This window comes from Phaenicophaeus curvirostris, chromosome 7 (assembly GCF_032191515.1).
Source record: "Phaenicophaeus curvirostris isolate KB17595 chromosome 7, BPBGC_Pcur_1.0, whole genome shotgun sequence".
Taxonomy (NCBI): domain Eukaryota; kingdom Metazoa; phylum Chordata; class Aves; order Cuculiformes; family Cuculidae; genus Phaenicophaeus; species Phaenicophaeus curvirostris.
The window spans coordinates 9,869,021-9,889,744 of record NC_091398.1 but is presented as its reverse complement, the minus strand read 5'-3'; positions in this window follow the sequence as shown (position 1 = coordinate 9,889,744).

Genomic DNA, 20,724 nt, shown 5'->3' with positions numbered 1-20,724 from the left:
GAACTACAGGCCTGTCAGTGCCAGGGAAGGTTATAGAACAGATCATCTTGAGTGCCGCCACATAGTATGTACAGGATAACCAGGTAACCAGGCCCAGTCAGCATGGGTTTAGGAAAGGCAGGTTCTGCTTGACTAACCTGATCTGCTTCTATGACAATGAAACCCACTTATTGGATGAGGTAAGAGTTGTGGACATTGTCTGCCTAGACTTTAGTAAGGCCTCTAACACCACTTCCCATAGCACTCTCTGGAGCACAAGTCTTATGAGAAATGGCTGAGGGAACTGGGGCTGTTTAGTCTGGAGAAAGGAAGGCTGAGGAGACCTTATCGCTCTTTATAACTACCTGAAAGGAGGTTATGGCAAGGTGGATCTTGGTCTCTTCTCCCCAGTAACAAGTGATACAATGAGAGGAAATGGCCTCAAGTTGTACCAGGGGAGGTTTAGTCTGGATATTAGGAAAAATTACTTCGTCAAAAGGGTTGTCAAGCATCGGAACAGGCTGCCCAGGGAGGTGGTTGAGTCACCATCCCTAGAGATATTTAAACGATGTGTAGATGTGGTGCTTAGGGACATGGTTTAGTGGTGGCTTGGCAGTGTTAGGTCAAGGTTTGGATGATCATAAAGGTCTTCCCAACCTAAATGACTCTATGATTCTAAATGCTTTTACAGACTTTCAACTCTTAACATATTAATAAAATATATGAAGGGGTCTTTTTTCTTTGGCTCTTAAAAGTTATTTTCTGATTTTGCCAACTTCCACTCTGGGCTTTTCCCAGGTAAGCTCTGTTGTGTTTGTTTTGCCTGGGCTGGTTTTTTGTTTCCTGAAGGACAAGTATAAAGTTCAAAATGATGCATGAACTTTGACATTTGGCCATCAGGCTTGCCTCTTCCCTGCCTCCCATTCTTCTTCCCTCCACTCTGCTCTTGTTTCTGGATAGAAAATAAATCAGCTTGAAGGCTTGGTATAATATCTTGTGCAGCCTCCATGCTGAATTTAAGGATTTTAATGGTTGCATGGATGCCACTAACAGTTCCCTTCCTAGCCCCAAGAAACTCTGCTGTTTTCTCATCCTGCTTATTTCTCTACTCCTTATGGAAATTTTTGTGTCAGAAGCTAAGCTAGTTCCTTCTTGAAGATACAAAAATGTAATGATTGCTCAGAGAGGGTAACTGGGTTTCTTCGTGGGCCCATTTCCACACACCAAACGGGATGCCATTGAGACCCAGAGCTTGCAGGCAGTGCTTGGAAGAGCCCAAAGAGGCTGGAGGCACCATCAGAAAGCATCAAAATGAGATTCACTCATGAAAAGGAAGACAGAGAAAACAGCTGAAGCTATCGTCCTACGTGGGAGGGAGACTGCTAGACCTCTGCAATGAAGAGGAAGGAATGGGTGGGGAGAGAGAGGCAGGAGGTAAGGCCCAGGTCAGGTACCGCATCCAAAATTGGCAGCCTGGCCAGGGAAGCCCAGAACCAGGAAAGGTGTTTGAGTGCAAAGCCCTTCCAGGCCCACACTGAGCCACTGCTCCCACTAGACAACCCAGCAGAGTAGCCCAGCTATGCCTTTGCCCAGCTGGGAATGCTGGTCTACTTCCCAAGTGAAGGGATGGCCAGGGAAACACAAGGCTTGACCCACTGAAGCCTCCCACCCATGCTGTCCCAGGCCCTTTGCAACATAAGTTCCCCATGTGCAGATCAGAATCCCTCAGTTGTTTGGCTGAGTGATGGGATCACCAGGCTTCATTTAACTTTTGACCAATCAAGATCTGAGTGATTGGACTGGTCCAATGCTCCAGAGTCAAAAAAAAAAGAAGCCATTATTCCTGCTTCCCACTTTATTTGACTTTGATAAAACAATGGAAGAGTTATCACTGAGGTGATGGCGTCAGCTGATCAGAGTTTTCATCCGGAGTATTTGTGTTTAAATGATAACAGGGCTATATGAACACACAGCACCTTTTTCTTAAGGTGCCTTCTACTTAATGAAGTGTTACATAAAAACTAAATTGTCCCCAGATAGTTTTAGTCAGGAGTATCTGGGTAATACACAGAGCAACAGCTTATTAAAATGGAAGAAGCAAACAAAAATAATAATGATGAAAGGCATCCTTGATTCAAAATTATATTGCTTGCCTTACAGCATTGACATTTGTGTCAATACCATATTAGTGGTAATCAGATTTCTCATTGTCTGCTGCAATGTACCCAACTCCCTGGGTATAAAACTCCATTACTAATGGAGGTGTGCTCTCTGAGTCTGTGTTGGTGGGAAGATAAATTGGGTGGTGCTTTGCAGATCTGTTGAAGGAGAGGAGGGCATGCATTGAGTATAGATAGAGTAGGATGTGTAAAAGCTACTCCCAGATCTTTTCCCTTGACGTTTTCTCTGTGTGAAGCCAAAGAATTGTTCAGAGACTGTAATTTTAACTATCCTGCATTATTTTGTATCACGGTTTTCATTTTAGAGCAAATGAAAGTGTATTTCTATATTTAAGGCAACAGGTTGGAGAGGGTGAGTTTCTGTGATGCTGTAGATTGTACAGGCATTTTTACCAGTTTAAAATGGGTTTACACTACTAAATGTCATAGTTGTCTTGGTCCTGAAAGAACCTGCAGTGCTGTCTCTGGAGACCAAAGTGTGCCACAGCTATAACACGGCCCTCTTGCATGGTGTTGGGGAGGTCACTTCACTTTGGTCTGCCTAGCTTTCCCTGTCTGAAATGCAGGTGACAGTGCTGCCTATACCCAGAAAGTACAAGCATTATAATGCCATATTAATGTTCACAAGAAAGAATTTGTGGGTGTGTTTTTTAAAATATCTGGGTTTCTGAAGCTTTGCAAGAAAAGGATTTGCTGCACAAGGCAGGTGTGAGCTGGCTGGACAGGGGGCATTGTGGCTCTGCACCCTGGCTTTCTCTTCACAGCTCTAGGTACACCCTTGGAAACCGCACTCACTGTGCATGCAGTCAGGAGGCTGCTCTGTAAATAAATATGTGGTTTTGCTGCAGCCTAGATTACAAGTGTTGGGAAACTTCACTCCAGGGACCTTTCTTCCCAGTAATCCCTGTCATTTTCTAGAGCCTGTTTTATCCCAGTGACTCGCTTCCAAATTGTTTGCCTGCGCTTCAGCCCCAGATGCTGTGCGGGTTGTCTGAAGGAGCTGTGTGTTTGAGAAGGTGATCTCAGGCATAGAGCATTTAAATGGGTGGTGTTTATCTGAGGGCCCTTTTTTATTTAGAACTGCTAATACCTTTGTTATCTTCAGTTGCAAAGTGACGACAGTACTTCTTACCTTCTGATACAGGCTTATTGGTAATAAAAATGCCAAGTGTGTAGTGTGACAGGACTCTGCTCTCTAAGACAGCTCAGAAATCTTTGGTTGTCCATAGCAACCTGAAGGCATTGAAATATCAGCTTGCACATATGTGGGGGTTTGAAATACTGGAGGCTGCTAGGAAAAGACTCTGCTTTGTCCCTGTGATGATGTTCTCCTCATCACTCCTACCCACCCCATAGAGATTCCGTTCTTGTCTGCATAGTGGTTGTTACCAGACTGCTAGTCATCCTCCCTAGGAGCTGTGCATTGTGTATGGTTAGAAAGAAACTGGCACCAAGGTGATGTATGCAGGGAAGCCCTAACCAGAGTTAGCCCCTGGCCTGCAAAGACGTCAGTGCTGTGATGTCCACCGCTATAGAGCATGTGACAGAGCTGGAGCCATCACAAAGGACTGCTGAGTTCACTGATCGTGGATGCATTGTAAAAGGCAGACTTGCTCTTAGTTGAAAGTAGGAAAGAAAGAGAGATATCAGAGCCCCTGTCTCACACTCTAGGGCCACAGACTGGGTAAATCCCCTCTTCCCTGTGCCACAGCTAACAAGTGGAATGCAGGGCTGTAGTCCCTGCATTGGCCCAAAGCAGTGGCTGTGTGACATGCCACAACCTTGCAGGGTGCCTCCTCTGCTGCAGACATCTTGAATTAACACAGTGTCACCCTAAACCTGTAACTGACCTTGTCAAAGGTTGTGCCCCTCCTGTGCTTTGGAAGATCCAGATGCCAGCCAGCTGATGCACACTCTGTTCTAGTGCAACGCGTTGTGGCAGCTCTCAAAGGGTCACTGCCGTGAGTGCTTTATCACTCCCTGTCACCACCCTGCTCCTCAATACACTGCTCTGCTGGGAGCCAGAGCCTGCACTTGCTGCTCAGCTTCACTGAGACACTTCTGCAATATTAGAGCATGAAGACATTTTCAGAAGATTCTGTGTTCTGTGCTTTTGGCAGCACTGGGTCCCTGCTGTAATTAGGTTTGGTTGTCCTTCAAAATGGTAGAAACTTCAAACCCCCTGAGCCTAACCTTGGGGGAACATAGGTGGGGCTGTGATCTCTGGGCAACATCCTGGGAGTCTTTCGGCTTCAGTGACCAGTTTACATATTCAAAGTCTGAAAACGCTTGCAGTCTAAAGGCTTCAATCTTTTAATCCCTATTTCTACCACTAATCCTTTTCCTGTGAGTAGGCCCTACTCAAGCAAGTAGTGCTCTTGGCTTTGGTGGAGTGTCTATGACCTGCCTGCCTTTAATGTAAACGAAGATTACTTTTGGTATCTGTGGAATGGTAAAAACCTAGAACAGCAGAGTGTGATCCAGGGCAACGGGCTTTATAGATCCAGAAGGTCACGCTGGCGTTTATATTTGCTGCTGGCAATTCCAGGGGATCACTAGCACAGGCAGGCAGATTAAATTTCCTTTCTGACTGCAGAATAAACACTGTGTGTGGGGTAAATATTAAAGGAATTTCTGTAACAGGGATGGAAAGGGAGGAGGGCTTCTTTGTCAAATGCAGTGTCAAACGATGTCTGTTTACCTGATGTCGTCACACAGCAGACACTGCTTACTGGAGTGTTTTAAAAGTCAGGCAAAAAGGCCTTAAATAGGGACAGCCCATGCACAAAGACAATAAGCACTTTCCCAGCTTTTTGAGTTTTGTGTAATTGAGGCTATTGCTAATTTTCATACTGTGATGGTTTAACAGTTCTGTGCCTGTGACTGCGCAACCCGATTCTCATGGGAAATGCTTCTTGGAGCCTAATAAGCACTAAGGTGCACATGCTCCATGCTGCCATGGCAACAGTGGGATGCAGGAGAGCTGGGAGCTCTGTCTGCCTTGAGCTGCTGCACCTTGGCAAGAGAAGTGCCCTTTGGATGTCCGAATTGGTTTAATTACTGGCCGTGGAAACTATCTGGTGTCTAGTGACTGCTTCTTCAAATGAATGACACTTTCCTGAGTAGAATTAACCCTTTGGGAGTTGGCTTCAGCTGTGTGCTTGGCCACCTAGCACAGCTGTGTGCAGTGGAGGGGAGGCAGTCCCAGGGGAGCTGCAGGACTGAGCACAGCCTGGCAGCATTCAATGCAAAATTGTTGGTCCTGATAAGGAAGAATGGGGAAGCTTCACTGTTGCTGTTCTGGATTTCAATGTCAGATAACGCTTTGGGTTTTTGGTTTTACCCCACTTTTTGCTGATGCCTGTCCCTTTCAATGCTGGCAGGGCACATGTAGGGCAGCCTTTGCACCCTGCTGACCTCCAGGCAGGGCCAGCAGCCCTGGGCTTGTGCCAACAGAGGTGATAACCAAAATTTTGTCCTGTTAAGAACTCTGGTCCTTTTGCGCTTATTTTTCCCCAGGAGAGGAACAATGACAGTAATTTTCCCCTCTGAAAAAGCTCATGACTCTGAACGCTGAAGCCATGTTTGCCAGGCTAGCCTGGCAGAGAAGCCCCCTGCCTGAGCAAGAGCAGTGCCAATGGAAAACAGCTTGGATGCTCCATGTTCTTGATTCTTCTCCGTGGCTCAGATTTCCAGCAGGGTAGCTTTCCTGTTCTGTGTCCTGGCCAGGGAAACCATGAGTCCCTGTTGTTGATGAGTTGAGACAGTGGGATGGACATTTAAATGGGGGAATATGGTCCAAGTTAGAAGAATGGGGGCATGAAATAATTTAACTGTTGTTACTCTGGTAATCTGGGTAGATACCTGATAATGCCAAGATGAATGATAATCAGCTGGTTTTTCAGTTTTCTTATTCCATTTGACAAATGGAAGCAGTTTGAGTAAATTCACACAGACATGAAACTGGTTTGCTATAACTCTAATCATGCTTTTGTAAAAATGAGTATTTCCCACTCTTAGGTCTTGAGATGAAAGAAAGCAAGTATTTGACACTAGCCACCACTGCTGATTCCAGTTGCTTGGTGCACCTTTAGCAATGGGGTTCCTGCCACTATTAGACCTCTTGCTACTGGGATGAAGGGAGTGATGGCTGATAAAAAGCCTGGGGCTATTTACAAAGCCCTTAATCTGGTCTCCAATTTGCACACCAGATATTTCCATGCTAAATCAATGCCATGAAATCAGCAGGGAACTACTGAAATGGTGTCCCTGCATCATTCTTCCACTTCTCTGCTGAGGTGTTGGGTAAACTGTGCCTGACGAGCTCTCCCGGAAAAGAGCCTGTGTGGTCATTGTGCCAGCATGGAGTGGCTTTTGTAACATATGCACCACATGAGCTCTCTGAACCCTTCCCTGGTGCGTCTTTTGGCTGAAAACAGGTGACACATTGCTAATTACGAGTTGCTCCACTACCTACTAATTTAGGAGTGCAGCGAAGCTGAGGTGTATGTAGGGTAGTGACCACCAAACTCAGTGAATGCGGAGGTGGGTGATAAAAATTTTAATAAAGAGAGAGAACTTGGAATGTTTAATAGCAGGATTTTTCTTTTTTTCTCTTCCTCAGAATTTACAGATACTCCTGTTCAGAAATACAGCAATATCGATTGGGATAAATGTATGTAGATGTCACAGCTGTAATTCTAGGAGAGTGAACACACTGTGGTAGGACAAGCCATTTCTTCTTATTTGGCAGGAAAAGAAAGCCAGTCGAGTTGGCACAGATGCGTTTTGGAAAAATAAACAGCAGGGAGAGAGACGACATGGTGGTTCTGCAGGCTTGGAGAAACACCATCAGAGGAGGGAGCTCTCTTGCTCTGCAGGCTTTGAGAGGCCAGAGGTAACTTAGCTGAGTTTCCTGCAGGTGGGCAGCCATCGCAGGGGCTCTGCTGAAAGAAGGTTTCTCATAGACTAAACAAAAACCTTGATCAAAGCAATATATCCTTGGTATTGCTTAATAGTCCCTGGGCACTGCAGATGGGCAGGGACTATAAGGCACACATCTCTCTAGTATGCTGGGCTGGCTGTGATTTCACCTTGGTAGCTAGGCTGACAAATGTCACGAGAAGAATTTTCTTAAAATAGCATGTGTGCATTGCAGAGTTTCGTTGTAGTCTAATATAGGTCTGGCCTTCAAAACCAGAAAGGTGCCATCAAGCTTCTGAAATTAACATCTGGTTAAAGCCCAACTTATATGAATGTTCTAAGAATTCATGGTATCACAAGTTAAAAATGAGCCTGAAGATGGGAAATCTGAACCCCAAAATATTCATGTCTGTCTTTAGGTATCTTTTATGTAGCATCTGATTACAATCAAGATCTAACTTAATTAGGGAATTATTAAACCATGTTATAGAGGTGTTCGTGTCTCTCAATTCTGCACCACAGCAGCCAAAGCTCAGCCAGAGGAGACAGATGAGTAAATGACAGATGAGTAAATGACAGATGAGTAAATGAGTAAAAAGTGGATGATGTGTCTCCAAATGATCCTACAAAAGGTAAACAAGCTGGACACAATGTAAGACACCTTGTGGACAAATTCAGGAGCGAGCCTGGAAGTGAAACTCCAGTGCCTGAGAGATCGTGGGCTGGCAAGGACCAGCAGTATGTCACCACAGAGCGAGTTGGGGCAAGTACATCAGGTGACAGAAAGGATGAAAAGTGGCACTGAAGGGTTAGATATTCCAAAGATCAGTCAATTGGGAATGAACACTATTCCCTTTATGAGGGCTGAGGGTTCGCCAGCCCAGCTGAAGTGCATTTACACCAATGTATGCAGCATGGGCAATAAGCAGGAGAAGCTGGAAACTATTGTAGGGCAAGGAGACGACGATGTAGTTGCCATCATGGAAACATGGTGGGATCACTCATATAACTGGAGTGCAGCTATTGTGGGGTATAAACTCTTCAGGCAGGACAGGAAGGTAAGAGAAGAGACGGGGTAGCCCTCTATGTAAGAGAGTGCTTTGATACCCTCAAGCCCGATTATGGTGATGACAGGATCGAGTGCCTGTGCATTAAAATCAGAGGAGCCCACAAGAAGGTAGATATAGTTGGACTCGATGATCCGGTGGGTCTCTTCCAACCTATGATTCTATGATTCTAAATTGTGATGGGAGTCTGTTATAGACAACCCAGCCAAGAAGAAGCAGCTGATGAGCTCTTCTATAAACAACTGGGAGTAGTCTCAAGATCGCTGTCTCTTGCTCTTGTGGAAGACTTCAATTTTCCGAATATCAGCTGGAAGTACAATACAGAAGAAAGGAAGCAGTCTAGGAGGATCTTGGAGTGCGTGGAAGACAAGTTCCTCAAACAACTGGTGAGCGAGCTGACAAGGGAAGGTGCCCTTCTGGACCTGCTGTTTGTGAACAGAAAAGGCCTTGTGGGGGATGTGACAGTTGAAGGACGACTGGAACAAAGTGATCATGAGATGACAGGTTTTTCAGTTCTAGGTGAGGCGACGAGGGGGATTAGCAGAACAGTCACATTAAACTTCCAGAGGGCAGACTTTGGACTGTTCAGAAGGTTGGTTGGCAAAATTCCATGGGAGACCGTCCTTAAGGGCAAGGGAGCCCATGAGGACTAGGTGCTCTTCAAAAAGGAAATCCTAGCAGCTCAGGAGCAAGCTATTCCCATGTTCCGGAAAACGAGCTGGTGGGGGAAAAACCCAGCTTGGTTGAGTAGGGAGATCTTGAGGGACATCAAAAAGAAGAGGAATGTCTATGACCTTTGGAAGAAGGGACAGGCATCCTGGGTGGAAGTGAGATTGTGCAGAGAAAAAATCAGGAGGGCTAAGGCCCAACTAGAACTCAGGTTGGCCAAGTCTGTGAAAGATAACAAAAAATCTTTCCATAAATACATTAACAATAAAAGGAGGACCAGGAAGAATATTCAGTCCCTATTGGATGCAAATGGAACAACTGTGACAAAGGATGAGGACAAGGCTGAGGTACTTAATGCCTTCTTTGCCTCAGTCTTTAATAGTAAGGAAAGTTGTTCCCTCTGTGTACACACCCAGGAGTTAGAGGAGCAGAACAAAGGTCCCATGATCCAGGAGGAGGTGGTTAGAGACTTGCTTGCCTGACTAGACACCCACAAGTCTATGGGGCCGGATGGGATCCATCCAAGACTATGGAGGGAGCTGTCGGGTATGCTTGCCAACCCCCTTTCCATCATATTCCAGCAATTCTGGCTAACTGGGGAAGTTCCACTTGACTGGAGGCTGGCTGATGTTGTGCCCATCTACAAGAAGGGTCGCAGGCAGGACCCAGGAAACTACAGGCCTGTCAGTCTGACCTCAGTGCCAGGGAAAGTCATGGAACAGGTGATCTTGAGTGCTATCATGAAGCACATGCAAGAGAACCGGGTGATCAGGCCCAGTCAACACGGGTTCACAAAAGGCAGGTCTTGCCAAACTAACCTGATCGCCTTCTATGACAAAGTGACCCGGCTGCTGGATGAGGGAAAGGCTGTGGACGTAGTCTTCCTGGACTTCAGTAAAGCCTTTGACACAGTTTCTCACAGCATTCTGCTTAAGAAACTGTCAGCCTCTGGCCTGGAGAGGTGCACACTCTCCTTGGTGGAAAACTGGTTGGATGGCCGGGCCCAGAGAGTGGTGGTAAATGGAGTTAACTCCAGCTGGAAGCCAGTTCCAAGTGGGGTTCCCCAGGGCTCAGTGCTGGGTGCAGCCCTGTTCAATGTCCTTATCAATGACCTGGATGAAGGCATTGAGTGCACCCTTAGCAAGTTTGTGGATGACACTAAGCTGGGTGGATGCGTGGATCTGCTGGAGGGTAGGGAGGCTCTGCAGAGCAATCTGAACAGGTTGGACTGCTGGGCTGAGACCAATGGCATGAGGTTAAAAAGGCAAAATGCTGGGTCCTGCACTTGGGGCACAACAACCCTGTGCAGTGCTACAGACTAGGAGAAGTCTGGCTGGAAAGCTGCCTGGAGGAGAAGGACCTGGGGGTGTTGATGACAGCCAACTGAACATGAGCCAGCAGTGGCCCAGGAGGCCAAGAAGGCCAATGGCATCTTGGCTTGTATCAGAAACAGCGTGACCAGCAGGTCCAGGGAGGTTATTCTCCCTCTGTACTCGGCACTGGTGAGACTGCACCTCGAATACTGTGTTTAGTTCTGGGCCTCTCACGACAAGAAGGATGTTGAGACTCTGGAGTGAGTCCAGAGAAGAGCGACAAAACTGGTGAAGGGGCCGGAGAACAAGTCTTACGAGGAACAGCTGAGAGAGCTGGGGTTGTTTAGCCTGGAGAAGAGGAGGCTGAGGGGAGACCTTATTGCTCTCTACAGCTACCTGAAATGAAGTTGTGGAGAGGAGGGAGCTGGCCTCTTCTCCCAAGTGACAGGGGACAGGACAAGAGGGAATGGCCTCAAGCTGCACCAGGGGAAGTTCAGGCTTGACATCAGAAAAAAAAAATTCACAGAAAGGGTCATTGGGCACTGGAACAGGCTGCCGAGAGAGGTGGTTGAGTCGCCTTCCCTAGAGGTATTTAAAAGATGGGTGGATGAGGTACTGAGGGGCATGGTTTAGTGATATATAGGAATGGTTGGACTCAATGATCCTTGGGGTCTTTTCCAACCTAGTGATTCTGTGATTCTGTGACAAATACATGTCCCAGTAAGTACCTTCTCAGTCAGACTCTCCAAGTGTGAGCCCACATGGGAAGGAGAGGCGTATCCAAACCTGTAAAATGCTTCAAGGATACCACAGGAAAATATTTTGCACCAGAGAATGAAGTACTACTCCTACTCATGTCAGTGGTGAGATAATTTTCTAGTTTGCTGTTTGGTAAGAAACAGCAAACAGTGCAATACAACTGAGTAAATACATGTTCTATTCCCAGAGACAGGACATACCAAGCTGAGAAGATGCACACTTTCCTTAGTATCTCTCATCTGTTAGACAAATGTAATATCCTTTACTTTACAATCAGTTCAAGAGGTTAAGTTAATATAACACAAATAATCTGCCTGGATTCTATCCAATGGGAGATGCCACACAGGTATAAAACATTATTTGTTTCATCAGCATTGCAAGATAAATGGATTGTTTTCCTAGGATTTTGTTTTAGTTTGCCCAAGGATATTTTAACAGTCCATGAAACACAAAAATTCCCTCCTGATACAGGAAAAATCAGAGAACCCAGCAATATCTAAAATACTGCTGCAGAAAGATTATGATGAAACTTTGATAATAAACATGTATTGGCTTAAACTTTCACACTGAAGGTATAGACAAGCTCAAGAGATGAAAGAGTGATTACACTAAAGCCTTCATCACATGAAATAAATCAACATAGCAAGAACTATACTCTAGGCTCATGGTCATCTGCCCAGCAGGCTCTGCCAGTTAACCACCACCTGACGTCTTTTATGAGTTGCCTTCAGATGGTTGCCACTCCAGAAACATCTGTTTTTTCACTGTTGTCATTGACACCACTTCTTCCACAGTTAGTCTAATCATTCCAGAAATGTGAGAGAAAAAGAGAACCAAGTTTCAAACTTGAAGTAGTGTTATTCAGATTTTTCTTGCTGTCATGTTCAGCATTTGGAGGGTATTTTTCTGCAATGGCTGGGTGGAATTTTTAAGGATTGGCTCCTCCTGGAGTTCAAGATGCCAGAAACAACCCTCAGATTGTATCAGGTCAGTATCCACATACAGTAAAGATGACTTACATAAAGTAGTTGGACTGATGCTCTTCTATTTCTTTATAAATTACCAAAAAAACTTGAAATATTTTCTTGTATTTCAGTATTGTCTAGCTTGTCTGGAGAATGTAATGAAACTACTGGATCAATAGATAATACAATGGCAAACTGAACAACCTAGAGGAATTTTTGGTTGTTCAGCTATATAAGACTTTTTTATTTATGTTTGCTTGTTTATCTTAATTCCAATAATTAATTACCCTTTGGCAGAAAATATATTTTATTACCTAATATCACCCTGCAGCAAAGATGAGACTCAGAAATGCTTCAACTATAACCTCAACAGGAAGTAAACTTGGCAGCACCAGTGTCTTCATAGTTAAAAACATGGAAAAAATATTCCATACAAGAATTTTTAGTTCATCTTTATATATATCTAAAAGTAACAAGAAGAGAATGGAGTGACTTCTTCACAACATGAAGACAATATCTGATATTTTACTGTTACTAAAGCCTTTTATTGGTCAAGGAGACCCAGCAGAACAGAAACAATAGTTATTTAATGGTAGTACAAGTTTTACAATAGTGGAAATTAACCCAGTCAGCACTTCTTAAATAAAAGCAATGGAGGCATCTGATGCCTAGGGATAATTATTTCCCCAGCAGTATCAGTAAGGAATGAATCTCCTCTTTCCTAAAGTTAAGCTGCATTCACTGAGACAGCTGGTAAGCTTGGGGTTTTTGTAAGAGTAGGTAAAATCCCCTTTAACTATGTAGTGCCTGCTCCGCTGCCTTCTCAGAGGAGCTCCCAGAGACTGCAGTGAGAACTAAATCAGGCCTCTAAAGGTTAACCTGCTGGTAGGCTGAGATGCCAGGACAGAATGATCAGGGGCTGGTTTTCGGCTGATGATGTGAGACTGGTAACCTGATAGCCTGTTGCACAGCTTTCATGCCTGGAGTTTCTGTGGGATCATAAGGAGCTGGAAGGCTCCATCAGCGCTGGTGTCTCTGCTTGTGTAATGCCAGAGCAGCTTGGCCATGTCGTGCTCTGGAGTGCATGTCTTTAAGTTGAGTCTGAATTCAAAGTGCAACACCTATTTACAAGAAACTTGCAGCGTGGATGATCTTATTCTGAGCTGCCCTGCCTGGATTATTCGGGAATATCCAGGAACCTGTGTTCCTGCATGGCATGTCAGTCATCAGCAAGTCCAAGAGCTGGGAAGCTCTAGGAAGCTGCCACTGTACTGTTTATTTTTCCATTCCCTCCCACACACAACACTGGGCAACAATGTAGACTGCAGTAAAATGGTTCTTACAAACAGGTTATCACTATGAGTTTGGCTTTTTTTTTTTCTTTTTTCTGTTTTATAATATCCCAAACTATAGCCTGGTTTATTTCAAGTGTCATCTCCTGAGAGATATTAATGAGAAAGGAACACTTAAGAGTACCCACTTGATTTCACAAATATCAGTGGCTTTCAGAATGAACAGTTTCCTTCACTATCCCTTCTGGACAGGAATGTCATTTTTTTTTTTTTGTATGGTCAGAAAATGAATGTAGAAATGCAAAAGTTGTGATACAAAACCTCTTTGTGTTGCTTGTGTCACAGTGGCAGCCTTGATGTTCTGAAAGAACATTTTTTTATCTGCTGACCCTTTCTGGCCCAGGTGGATGGTTCTTAGGTCTTTTCCTGATGTCGAAAATAGCAGTGACAATGTACAGCCTATGGAACTCTGCAGCAACTGTTGGTACTCACTAGTCACTGACAAAGCTTTGCATATCAGAATATATCTACAGGTGCCACAGGGAGAAGGCAAAAAAGAAAAATCTGTCATACTTTGAGGTAAACAGCCTGATTCCCTATTAGTCTGCAGGAGGCTGAATTAGTAATTTATGAAGCACTTTGCCACAACAAGATTTGTTTAGTCCATCTAGGCTTTGGGGTTTTTTTTCACTGTTAACACAGAGCTAAACAACTGAGACTATGTCTACATGTGTTTCTGCAGATACTGGCTTGCTCCATGCCCTGTGCCTGCCAGGTATAAGCCACATCACCAGCAACACGGCTGCCTTGTTTGCACAGCATGGAGGGTAGGGCTAATATTCCCACAGTTACTCATCCCAGTACTGCTCCTCCCTTTTTCCACCAGGTGTTGCAGCCGCTTCTGACTTGCTAAAAAACTGTGTCTGCCTAAGAGGAATTCCGGGGTCATCCATGGTGAAGTGCTGGGAGGGCAGGGAGGAGGGGTGATGACTACCTGGGGCAGGGTGGGGGTCATCACATCTTCATCCAGGTCTGTGGCAGTGTGAACAAAACATAGATCCTCTGCGTAGGAACAGACCTGCAGGATGATCAGGTGTTCACTGTCTTTAACACATTCCATTGCTCATTAAAATGTGAGAAAGGTAGAAGTCCATATTGTTTAAGACCACCAACAAACTTTCTGGAAAAAACAGACACTGCTACAGGAAAAAAAAAAAAAGTAAAAAAAAAAGGACCATATAAAAGAAATCTAAATCCTCATTATAAGAAAAATAAATCCAAACCAAATTCAAAGCCTCCTTTATGGACATAAATCCCCTATTTTTCTTTTGAAGGTCAACATTAGATAATGCAAGACTAATCCTGAACATCCAGCCCACCAGCCTCTGTGGAGCCCTCCGGCAGACAAGGTGATGCGGTCTGTCTGCATATCTCCTCCAAGCACTGGAGAAGAGGTGAGAAGCAAACCCCTTTCAGGTGTGGAAAGAGTTAAAAGATCATCCTTATCTTTAAGAGTTTGTGTTGCTGCCTGGGCAGTTTCATTAGACAAACCCATGACTAGCCTACAGGAACAAGCACTGGCAGAGATGGGGCTAGCAAAAGGAGAAGGCATTTGCAAAGCCTTTTGAAATTTTGCCTCCCTTGGCTAAAACCAATAGGAAAGGGCTTGCCTTGCTGGTATTTTAGAGGTTTCTGAGCTACTTCAGACAATCTCTAGTGCTGATTGGCCTGCACAAGTGACTCTACTCATTGGGGGAAAGGCAGTGCAGAGCTCCATGCCCTATCATTGCCCCAAATCACCAACTTCAGTTAATTCATCTACTGATGTGGGGGGGATTAATTGAAACAGGGAAGTAAAGAAGTTCCATAAATGCCTTGCAAGACTGAGTCCTCACATGAAAACATCTGCTAAAATGCGTGGAGTCCGGGAAGAAAAGGCTATGTTAGTGCTGCAGGACATGCATGGAGCTCCTTTGGAAACTATACTGCAAATTCAGAATGTTTACTTTACAATTTCTATTTTTCTTCCCTGTGGTACATTACAGTGCCCTGGTACTCAGTCAAGCAGTCAGCTTTTTTAGCTAAGAGCTAGGTAGGCAGAGAAAGCTGTCTGAAATACTGGCATTGGACACCTGACAGTCTTGCTGCTTCAGGAATTACGCAGGTACACTGAGGCAGCTCAGATCTGTGTTCCTAAGCAAGCAGCAGGACTAAACACATGGAATTATCCTCAAGTCCAATGGAGTGAGGATTCCCCACCGCTTCTGTCCCACTGACTTCTGGCTGAAGTTCCTCTCAAGCCTGTGTGGCTTCCTCTGGAGGCATTTGTTAATTCCTTGGGGAAATCCTGACCCCAATATCTGAATATGGTGTGCTCGAGAGGCTGAAGGCACCACCCACTGTTTCCTGGTCTCCAGAATGCCAGACTGGCTGCCAGCTTGTTTATATGGGCACTGAAGAGTCATCAGGGAGATAAGCATCATCAATGTTTAAAAAAAAAGACTGAACCTGTAGCTTAATTTAGGACCTTGTCAGATGCATGGTAATGGCCTGGAGTAAGGCTTAGTTAAAGGTGGCATTTGCAGGCTTCTGTACATTTTTAATCTCTGTATACAATAAAATATTAAAAATCAGCTCTTGCTCTTGCCAGCAGATTTCTTGCAGGAAGGTCTACTCTGGGAAACCAGTAGCACTGAATACTGAGCAACTGACAGAAAAAGGGTAGTTTGGACCAATGTCTCTTCTGGCATAACTCCATTACAGCCAGAGTGTGAAATCCCTGCCGAGATGCATAGGCTTTTTGCCAGGCTTGCGACTGCCGAGAACTCTTTTAACAACTGGACCCTGATTTTCTTTGGACTGAAACCTCCCCATGAGTCTCAGTGTACAAACACTTATATCTTGCACACAGAAGAAAAATACACTGCAGCAAGCAAATGAGCTTGGAAACAGATTTAACTTCATCAGTGGAACCCCTGCTGTAGACATGCAATGCAGGCTAAATTTGGCTTGTGTAGTAAGACACTGAGCAAGTGGCACACACACATCCATCTCCCTTAGTGATGGGAAGGCTCCTGCTTTGGCTGCAGTCACACAGTTTACCAGACACGCTCCCTGTCACTCTTGTGAACTGTACAAGCAAAGTTTTGGTGCTATCCCTCAGTATGACCCACTCATGCACTTAGTGCTCAATAACATTGTTACCACAGGTTATTGCAGGAACCTTAAACACTCACAATGCATCTCCCTCTTCTGTTTTTTTTCCATTGCACATTGCTGTTATGGCTTTCAGGTTTCTTTTTAGGCCTATCTGTTTTTATAGGCAGGGTGTTTCTCAGCTTCTGGAAGCTCTTGTGGCTGAAGATATACTCGCATTAAAGACCTCTGTGCTTCTACTGGTTGTGGAAGACTGACTATGCCTCCAGTTAGGAGGTCAGAAAGCTGGTGGTTCCATCACCCACAGCTGTGACTTGATAGCCTTATGATTCTGAAATAGAAAAACCAAATAAATTAATTATAATTCTTGTTTCTTTATAGATTAGAAAGAAGCAGGGGAGAAAAAAACTGCTTTGCTTTTCAGGTCACCTTCACAGCCAATAGGCATCTTTGGCAACTGCTTGATAACACCAAGGACACTCTCAGGGGATGGAAATTGGAATGAAAATTAAAAAAATATGAGCAAGATTTTAAATGTCTCTGTGAAACAAGCAGAGCAAAATTGTTCATCAGTGGCAAGACACTGTAAATAGTGTCTTAAAGTAAATCTGGAAGGAACATGTATCTCTTCAATAGTAACAGAGAAGATGACCAGCTCTGCCTTCTAACACTTCCAACAGTCCCAACCCCTTGTGAATACAGAGGGTGTTTGTGACCTTGCCTTCCTACTCCACACATCAGCCTTTCTGGAGCTCTGTGTCTCTTTTTGCATTTGAGAAGGCAAATAGGAAATATTTCACACAATCATGGAATCGATTAAGTTGGCTAGGACCTCTTGTGATCACCTAGTCCAACCAATCAAGCAGGGTGAGCTAGAGAAGTTTGCCAAGGATGATGTCCAGCTGGGTTTCAAATATATCCAAAGAAGACTTCACTAGCTCTCTGGACAACCTCCTCCAGTTTTTGAGCACCCTCACAAGACAGAAAACAAGCTTTTTTTGCTTTCTTGTTTTCAGATGGAATCTGCTGTGTTTCAGTTTGTGCCTCTTATCCTGACAGTGAGAACTCCTGAAAAGTTTACCTTCTCCTACCACCTGTGCTTTATTTCTTACTTGTTGGGATGAACCTTCCCTGAGCTAGGAGGAGGTGATCTTTGAAAGCCAGCCAGCTCTTCTGGACCCCTGCTCTCCAGGATCACATTGCAAGCAGATCTCTGAAGAAGCTGAAATCTGCTCTTCAAAATCAGAGTTTTGGCCCTGCCTTTTGCCCCACCCTCCCTTCTCAGGATCCCAAACTCCACCATCTCACAGTCACTGTACCCAGTGCTAACCCCATCTTCATAACCCCAGCCAGTCTGTCCTTTGTAATTATGGGGTCCAGGAGAGCACCAGGAGCTTTATTAGCTCCTCCATCACCTGTGCCAGGGAATTGTCATCAACGTGCTCCTGAACTCTTCTGGACTGCTTGGGCCCTGCTGTATTGCCATATCTAGTTTAGGCCTCTTCATACCAGCTTTAAACTCAACCTTAATATAAAATAAATCCAACTTCTTCTGTGTTCACTGTTGTTCCCCGTGCTCCCTGCTGCAGGTCTAGTGGCTTCATGCTGGTCAATGAGCACCAGGCAGCCTGGGCATGATGTGTTGCAGAGAAGTCATACTCACTCACGCAAAGGTACCCTCATCACCTATTTGCAAGTATACTGGCTACCACAGCAAGGTGGTTTGGTAGCCCCGATCTGGCATCCTTTGCACCTCTCTCAGCTGCTGTGTTACACTGACACATGCCTTCCTGGACAGCTGTTTGCTTTAAATTTTCTTACCAGTGACACACAATTAGAAGCATGTCCTTGGTTAAGTGTTTCTTAGTGTTTTCTGCTTTTGAGCTAATCACTTTTGTGATTTCTCTGCCCAAGACTTGCTATGCATATTCCTTTTCACTGTTTTTTTCTTGCAAAATGAAGGATTCTCCTCAGCTCTCCAACAAGATTTGCAGTGTGATCCACCTTCTCTTTCTTTCTCTCCTCCTACCAAGTCAGAGAGCTGGGACTGGTTGTGGAGGTTTTCCATAGTGTTGCTCTACATGAGGCAGAGCAGCATAAGACTTTCGGCAATCCTGTTCCAGATGTTTCAGTACCCAGAGTCATGTTCTGTTTCAGTAGTGCACAGTGAGTGACAGGGTCCTACTGTGCTTGGTACTGAAAACATAGGGTACAAAATTACTCTTTCTCAAATGCTCTGAAGAGGTGAGGCAGACAAAAGGTAGAGAGGAAGGCAGAAAAGCCCCATCTGTATGGAAAAAAATTACCAGTTTTATGCATAAAAGTATTTTTGTCCAACCTTTGCCAGGGACACAGTCATTCCTGGAGTTTCGTTTTAACTCTTTCCCAAGTGACCAAATTAAAGCCATTCATGTACTGACATACAGTTGATCACTCTGAAGGTTTTAGCATTACCAGATTACAGTTACAGAGTCTGTCAGGGTGAAACCACCAAGTGGGTCTGTCACTTCTACTCCCTGACCTTCCCTACCAGCTGCACCAACTGAAGGATTTGGGACAGAAGTGAATTAAGCTCTTGGGGGACTTTAAGCAAATTCTCCTGTGGCTCATGTTGTTTTCCTGAGATTCCTGCAAGCAGCATGTTTTATTACAAACACCAGCTTGCACCCAGCAGGGCTGCTTCACTGCCTACAGATAAGCATTGCACAACTTTTGTTGGACCAGAGCTCCAGTGTGGCAGAACGTGCAGCCAAACATTTCACAACCGCTTTCATCTATGGATTTCTGCTTACAGAAATAGAAAAGCCCAGCCAGCTACATCTGGCTCTGAAAAAGAGAAACAAAGTGCACATACACTGCTCTGCTACCTTTCCTGAGGGGGGAGAGCTGAATTACGGAACCATCTGCACGTCTTTAGGCTGTTCCGTGGCAGGGAGCTTTCCTCAGAACCTTCCAGCCAAACATGTCACAAGGCACTTATTTGTTGGTCCACCACCTCAGAGAAGGTTGGCTTTCCCCTGGAAGCTGCCTTTCCCCCGTTTCTCTGCAGGTGAGAGTTTAGGGTGCTTTGATGGCCTTTTTAGTGCTCAACAGGATTTAGGCTCACATTTTTGGCACAGAAAGCTTCAAAGCCTGGTACTGCCTAACCCTAGACTCCCCTTATGTCCACTGAACAGGAGCCTGATGATGTGGCCCAGCCCTGTAGAGTCAGAGGTTGCCATGCAGCACCTCCCTTCAGCCCCACACCAGCCAAGGTGGTGGTGAGGCACTGGTTGCCCAGGGAAGATGTGGGTGCCCCTTCTCCAGAAGTGTTCCAAGGCCAGGTTGGATGGGACCTTGAGCTGCCTGGTCTGAGAGAGTTGTCCCTGCCCATGGTAGGGGTGTTGGAACTGGTGCTCTTTAAAGTCCCATCCAACCCAAACCATTCCATGATTCTACTGATACAAGAAGTAGTTAGTATTACCAGAAGTGGACTATTTTGATTCAAGCTAAAGTAGGGTTAAGTTTCATCTAGTAATTGTGTTCTTTGAAAGTTAAGAGGCAATGTCCCTTCAGTCACTGTTCATTATTTGAAGATAACATCTTGCGTTCAACGTGATCTGTGCTGAACAGATATGTCTTCTTCTGTAATCACCTGTTTGGAGTTTTCTTCCTATCTCAAAGGCAAGGTCAAGCAGAGAGCTGGACCCAGCTCCCAATCAGTAAGAGTTTTGACTGTTAGTAAGTTTCATAATAACATTAAAATCAGTCCTTGGAAAGCAACAATATAAATAAGACTTCTGTGAAAATTTACTCATGTGCCTGTAAGTGGGAAATACATTCTATAACAATCTCTTTTCTTGCTGCACACGATTGATGGAGATTGTGTTGTCCAGGCCTGAGAAAGAATGCTCACTTTCTAAAGCCCCAAAACAAACCCGACTTTCATTTGCTGGCATTTTTGGTCTCATTCTAAGTCTATTTCTGCCTTGTGGACGCCACAATCAGGCTTCCCCTGGGCAACACCTCAGTCCTCCCCAGCCGGTGTCCCGATGCATGCATAGTTCTCCTGTAGGCGTGGTCTTTTTTTCTTCAAAGGAGGAGGCCAGAGCTTCTGGGGAATCGCTTCCCAGGAAACCTCTATGACAGAACCCCAACCGGGACTTAAAATGCAGCGGGGACGAAGTGAATCACTTCCTTACGCCCTCCTACCCCGCTGCCCGCGCTCAGGACACTGGCAGGCTGCTTCTGCGGGCGTAACAAACCGACTGAGCGACTCCGGCCACCCCCGATCGCCCAGCAGGTCCAGCCTGGCCCGGCCCAGCCGCACCCTGCCGGCGGGGGAGGGGGGGAGGGGGGGAAGATGGCGGCGGCGCGGCCCAATCAGTGCGCGGCGCCGGCTCGCGCCCGCCTCTTGCCCAGTCCCGGCGCTCCGCGTGCCG